This window comes from Marmota marmota, unplaced genomic scaffold, assembly GCF_001458135.2.
Source record: "Marmota marmota marmota unplaced genomic scaffold, marMar, whole genome shotgun sequence".
Taxonomy (NCBI): Eukaryota; Metazoa; Chordata; class Mammalia; order Rodentia; family Sciuridae; genus Marmota; species Marmota marmota.
The window spans coordinates 2,131,254-2,138,368 of NW_026000207.1; positions in this window are offsets into that span (position 1 = coordinate 2,131,254).

Below are 7,115 nucleotides of genomic sequence, written 5' to 3' on the forward strand. Positions count from 1 at the left end.
CCTCCTATTGGACAAAACCACCGCCACTCAGCCGTGGCTCTGGCTCTCGCGCCACTTCCATTGGCCGAGTCTCACTCTTTCCCTCCCCTCCCGGCCCCCCTCGGTGCCCCGACAAAACCCCGCCACGCCCGCGCTGCCAACAAGCGCTGTGAACTGCTGCCAGTGGCTCACGCCGCTGTCCGTCAGCGGCTCCCCATGGAGACATTTCCCGCCTCCTCCTCTGCTTCTGCCCCAAGTCAACGCCCTCATTGGAGGAAAGCGCGGTCGCTCGGAGCGAAACTCTGGTGGGGTCGGGTTATTCTGGTTCGAGAAGAAAGAGGGCGGATTGTGCCGGCTTCAGAACTTGTATGTCATTGGCTAACCTTGGGAAGGGCCATCTCTCCATTGGCTAAGGCTCCCGCCGGTCCCTCCAGAGTCGCGACCTCCCCATTCTCTTTCTTTTTCAGCCACAAGAGGGAGAAATCCGGGCGGGAGAAAAAGAACGTGCTCTCGCCTCCCTTCCCCGCGCCCCGCGAGGCCTGCGGTTGCCAAGGCGACAGAACTTTAGTGACAGCCCGGCCTGCTACAAAGGACTCTCCTCCCACCCTCCTAGACCACTCCCTCTCCCACTTCCCCGGGTTCTTTCTGAAAAGGTGTCCCCGCAAGCACTCTGTGGGGGCTTTCATGCAATACGAACCGTGGGAAAGAGGGACCACTGAGAAATAGGGGCTTTGAGGACAAGACCTGCTCCCCTGGGGAACCCCCTTAATTAGGATCACCCCTTGCTTCATTCTGAGGCAAACATAATTAGCAATTCATCATAATTACGTCCAGAATAATAAGCTCCACACTCGAGCAGAGGTCTTTGTTTTGTTTTCCACTGTAGCCCTTAGAACAATGCATGACACACAGTAAGTGCTTTGTAAATGCAAATTGAATGTATGAATGGCCAAACAATAGGGATAAGGCTGACAGTTTCTGCCTTGCCCTTTGACCTTGGGGAAGTGTCTTGCCATCTCTGAGCTTCAGGTTTTCATCTATAAAACAAACACACCAGTTTGCTTCCAGCTTCCCCAGCTCCATGCTTCACCCTAATCCCTCCAGTGCTCCCTCACCCCAGCATCACTCCAGCTACAGGTGACCACACCTTCCTCTGGTCACCATCACTTTGGGCAGGTCCAGTGCAGTCAGAGGAGAATCAGATCTGGGGTCTTGTCCTTGAGTGGCCCTGCAACCTGCATAGCAACACAGGTGGGCAGAGGTGGCAGAACTAAGGCAGGGTGACCCCTGGGGTGACTGACCTGGTCAACATAGTGCCCTCAGACTGGGAGAGACAGACCACCAACTTCAGAGGGGAGAAGCAGCTTTATCCAGGGAAGGGGAGACAGCAAATGTACAGAACCCCGCAAAATGCTCAGTTGCCAGACATTCTAAGTAGGTATGAACCTCAAGAGTACAGCCCTTCTACTTGGGGCTCTTGAATGGAAGGAGGAGATTATACAAGACTCTCGCCAGTGTTTCTCCAGCAAGAAATGAAAATGTCCCAGCATCCAGCATGTAAAGAATGGACAAGTGGATCCTGCTGTAGTCATACAAAGCAACATTGCAGGTGGTGAAAACAGACGAACCCGCACTTCCTTATCCACTCCAACAACCCCAGCACAAGGTTTTTCCGGTGTAGAAGTCTACATAGCCAAATGCCATTACTTGCATCCCTCAGTACTGGGATTGAACCCAGGGGCACTCGACAACTGAGCTACCTCCCCAACCCTTTGTATTTTATTATATTGATAAACTGCCCAGGCTGACCTTGAACTTGCCATCCTCCTGTCTCGGTCTCACAGGTAGTTGGGATTACAGGTTTACACCACCACTCCTGACTGACCAAAGCCATCTTGAACAAACATAACTGCTGTTTTGCCCACCAGATGACCCTGGCACACATCCTAAACCCTACAGGATCAACAAACTTGTGAAGATTTGCCAGGCATGGTGGCACATGCCTGTAATCCTGGGCACTTGGGGGCTGAAGCAGGAGATTGCAAGTTTGAGGCCAGCCTGGGCAGTTTAGCAGGAACCTGTCTCAACATAGAAAATGCAAAGGGCCAGGGAGCTAGCTCAATGATAAAGCAGCCCTGGGATCAATCCCCAGCAGTGCAAAAAGGTTTAAAAATAAAAACCTTAACCCAGCATTCTCAGGCCTGCCACTGATAAAGTCCCAGTGGTTCCTAACTGGTGTTTGAAATGTTGACAGCTCTATTTTTTTTTTTAAAGAGAGAGAGAGAGAATCTTTTAATATTTATTTTTTAGTTTTCGGCAGACACAGCATCTTTGTTTGTATGTGGTGCTGAGAATCGAACCCGGGCCACACGCATGCCAGGCGAGTGCACTACCGCTTGAGCCACATCCCCAGCCCCAGCTCTATTTTTGTTTTTGAGATAGGGTCTCAGTATGTTGCCCAGGATAGCCTCAAAGTCTCAATCCTCCTGTCTCAGCCTCCCAAGTAGTGGACTTCAGGTGAGCACCACCATGCCTGGCCCATTTACAACGTTTTAAAATACGTGAGCATTGTGTGAGTTGTGTGTGGATACCTGCTGCAAAAGGATAGAAAAGTACAAGGCGACGATCAACCCAGGACTGGGACGGGAGTGGGAATGAAGGAATGCTGTCAGAAGCCTCAGAGGACAACGCTAATGATTTCATATATTTACTCTCCATTCTTTCCACATCTCAGAAATATTTCATAATATAAATAAAAATTTGACCTGTCAACTCCACTTCCAGGGTTTGAGACTCTGGATTCCTGTTAAAATATCTCTATATAAAAACTGTTTGGGGGCTGCAATTGTGGCTCAGTGGTAGAGCGCTTGCCTAGCATATGTGAGGCACTGGGTTCGATTCTTAGCACCACATAAAAAATAAATAAAGGCATTCTGTCCATCTATAACTAATAAAAATACTTGAAAAAAAAAAGTTTGGTCTCAGCCTTGTTTAAAAAATAGAAAAATGGGGCTGGGGATGTGGCTCAAACGGTAGCGCGATCGCCTGGCATGCGTGTGGCCCGGGTTCGATCCTCAGCACCACATACTAACAAAGATGTTGTGTCCGCCAAAAGCTAAAATGAATATTAAAAAAAATTTAAAAAAAAATAGAAAAATAAGAGCTGGGTGTAAAGGACCATGGAAAAGCTCCGTAAACTCAACAAGCCAAAACAACTGTTTACCTGTCTGAGATTTTATTAGCAGGACTGTAGCGGCCAGTAGCAGAAGCAAAGGGAGGGGAGAGAGAGAGAGAGAGAGAGAAAAGAGAGGGGGAGACAGAGAGAGGAGACGGGGAAGGAAGAGAGAGGAGAGGGGGGCGAGAGGGTGGAGGGGGGAGAGGGAGGAGAGAGAAGAGAGGGAGGAGAGAGAGTAAGAGTAAGAGAACGAACATGAACAGGGTATTGATATTTATGGGCTTAACGCAGGATGAGGAGGAGCAAGGCGAGTGGGCTGTTACTTCTACATTGGCTGAGAGTTCACGCCACTTCAGGGATTGGAGGTGCGCCATTCAAAGTTCACGCCATTCACAGGGATTGGAGGTGATGGTTCTTGCGCCTTCAGTGCGTCATGGACCTGAGCTCCCAGAAGAGAAGCACTCAGGGCGCCATCTTTACCAACATTCCTCCCTTTTTTGTTTTGGTTTGGGTGCGTCGTACTCGATCTGGCTACTTCCTGCTGAGTAGGGGCGTAGTTTAGAGGGAGGGAGGGAGGTCAGTTTGTTGGAGAAGAAGGGCCAGGAGGCCCCATATCCATGCACTGAAGGCATGGATTTCCTCTGGGGAGAAGTCCAAGAATGTGCCCTGCAACTATGAAAAGAAACAGCATTAATTTCTGGCATGTCGTCCAGTCTGTAGGGCTGGTAGGGAAAAAGCCTATGCCCAGGAGAAGGCAGATTAGAACACAAAGCTGAAAACCAAGGGCTTATTTCTTTGGCATGGAGGGGTAGAGATGGCCCTTCTGTGCAGTTGTCATTCGGTATCTTCATCTTTCAGCACTCGATGAAGGTTTCTTGGGATGACTGGATGTGCATGTCATCTGGCTCGTTGGCAAGTAGCTGGTAATCCCTGAGGAGGCGCTGATTGAAAGTTTGGTTAGAGATTTTGTTAATTTGTCCTTGAAGGAATTTTAAAATGCAAGGAAGGAAGGCACAGAACAAAAAGACCAACTAGAGGTCCCAGTATCGGGAGAATCCAGCAGCTGATGGGGTTTGTGAAGAGGTCCCAATAGGATTGTTGTGCCAAATGCTGATTTCTAAAAAGGGTGTGGGTGTACTGTGTTGCTGTGGGTTCCTAGATCCTATCAGGAGGCCCATTCTTATGTATGTTCTTCTCCAGAATGGGATGAAGGGTGGTGCATGACTCCGAAAAATGGAGCTTGAGAGGGTTATCTGGGGATATCTCACAGGTAAATCTGGGCGATTGTGGGGGTCCTGCAAGTTGGGAGCTGTGGTGGGATTGTCCTCTGGAGGGCTTGCCGCTGGTTTTAACCTAGAAATATGAATCCAGGGGGTTAGTTTCTTTCCTTCCTGTTGGAGTTTTGCAGCATTGGGTGTACACAGGACTACCTGTAATGGCCCTTCCCATTTTGGGGTTAGGGGGGAATCTTTCCCCTGGAGAAGAAAAGTAGACCCATTCTCCTGGTTTGAACGGAAAGGAGGCAGGTGAGTTCTCTGGTTCCAGAAGCAACAACTCTTGTTGCTTCCATAGCTCAGAGCATATAAGGAAGAGGAGGGGAAGAGCATATTGGTCGGGGAGGGGCCAAGGCTCTGGTGAGATTCCTGTGGGGAGAAGGGGACGACCATACATTATCTCAAAGGGGGAGGCAAGGGATGGCTTTTTTGGTAAAGCCCTCATGCGTAGTAGGGCAAGAGGGAGGAGTTTAACCCAATTAAATGAGTCTCTAAAGATAGTTTCGTTATGATGTCTTTCATTGTGCGGTTGGCTCGCTCAACCTTACCTGAGGCTTGGGGGCGATAGGGACAATGAAGGTGCCATGGGATGGACAATGACTTTGCCACATTCTGGGTTACTTGAGAGACAAACTCAGGCCCGTGGTCAGATTGGATTGAAGCGGGCATCCCAAACCGAGGGATGACTTCGGTTAGGAGGATGTTGGCCACTGTGGTAGCCTGCTTATTTGAGGTGGGGAAGGTTTCTACCCAACCCGAGAATGTGTCTATTAAAACTAGTATGTATTTGAAGTTTTTTACTCTGGGCATGTTGGTAAAGTCGATTTGCCAATCTGCCCCAGGAATACGGCCCCTAGCCTGATGAGAAGGGAAGGTTCCGGGCTTTAAAGACCTTTAAAGATGTATTGGAATTCACTCTTTTGCATATCTGGCATGAGGCTGTAATTTGCTGTATCACTTCTTTATCCTGGGGAGTCAGAGTAAAGAAAGAGTGGAGAAAGGGTTTGAGAGTTGAAAGAATCCTCCACGCAAGACAATTCACCGGGGAGAGTTCCAATTTTATTGCAAAAGGCTATGTGCTTATATAGATCTAAGGAGAGATGGCAGGGCTTAGGTAAGTGGCGGGCCACCCATTTATTGGCAAGTTCTTCCAGATATCAGTTCCCGAGCCCAGGAATTAGCCCTTATTGGGGCTAAGGTTCCCCGCCAGCGAGATTTGAAATTGGCACCGGTGGGAGAGTTCACACCCGCGGGAGCTTTTCACACCAGTGAAAAAAGGGGAAAGTAGGAAGAGAAGGTCCTTAGGCGCCATGTTGGGGTTTTTTTCTGGGGTGCAGCTGCCGTTATACTTTTCCCAACAAGAGTCTGCGGACTGGTGTGGAAAATGGAGTGGAGGTGAGTAACAGGGCGTGTTTAGGTGGGTCTCCGTTATTGGGTAATGATGGAGAGCACGTGGCAATGAGAGACCCAGTGGGTTCTGAAAGGGCGGCTGACCTGGCTGCCTGATCTGCTTTTGAATTCCCCTGTGTGACGGGGGAGGAGTCATTTTGGTGAGATCTGCAATGGACAACTCCAAGTTTTTTAGGAAGTTGGGAGGCTTGTAGTAGCTGGGTGATGTATGTGGAGGTGGTTATAGAGGTGCCCTTTGAGTTCAGGAGACCTCTCTTCTTCCAAATTGCTGCATGAGATAAAAGAATGTGGAAAACATATTTGGCATCAGTATAAAGCGTAAGATTTTTCCCTGCTGCCAATTCGCAGGCTCGCATTGCAGCTACCAGCTCAGCCTGTTGGTTGGTGGTATTTGCAGGCAGGGGATTGGCTTCTATTCCTCGTGATAGGGACACTATGGCATATCCAGCTTTTCTGATCCCCTCATGCATAAAGGAGCTGCCATCAGTGAACCAGGTATAATCAGGTTGGTCTAGAGGTCCCTCAGGAATATTAATTGGGCATGGGAGGAAGTTTTTCTAGAATTTCCCTGCATTTATGTATTGGGGACTGTGTTTGACCTTGGGCCTGAATGGGTAACAGAGTTGCCGGGTTGAGAGGGGCGCAGGTTTGGAAGGACACGGAGGAGTCCTAGAGGAAAGAGACCAAGAGAGAGAATTTGACAGGGAGGGAGGGTTTGCAGTCCTTTGTATGTTAGCAAGTCCTTGAGGTGATGAGGGGAGGTGACAGTGATTTGGGCTCCAAAGGTAAGCTTTTGTGATTCCTTTAATAAAACATAGGAGGCTGCTAGGGCGCGGAGACAAGGAGCCCATCCCCGGGCAGCTGGATCTAACTGTTTGGAAAGGGTTAGCACCACATACAAACAAAGATGTTGTGTCTGCTGAAAACTGAAGAATAAATATTGAAGTTCTCTCTCTTTAAAAAAAAAAAAATTGTTAAAAAAAAAAAAGAAATTACAAATGACACTATAAAAGTGCAAACATACAGTAAAATAATACACAACAGAAAGAATATAAATATGCATTGAGAATACACATGCAGTATAATATTAGTAATATAGAACATTAATATTGGGCTGGGGATGTGGCTCAAGTGGTAGCATGCTCGCCTGGCATGCGTGCGGCCCGGGTTCGATCCTCAGCACCACAAACAAAGATGTTGTGTCCGCCAAAAGCTAAAAAAAAAAATAAATAAATATTAAAAAATTTCTCTCTCTCTCTCACTCTTTAAAAAAAAAA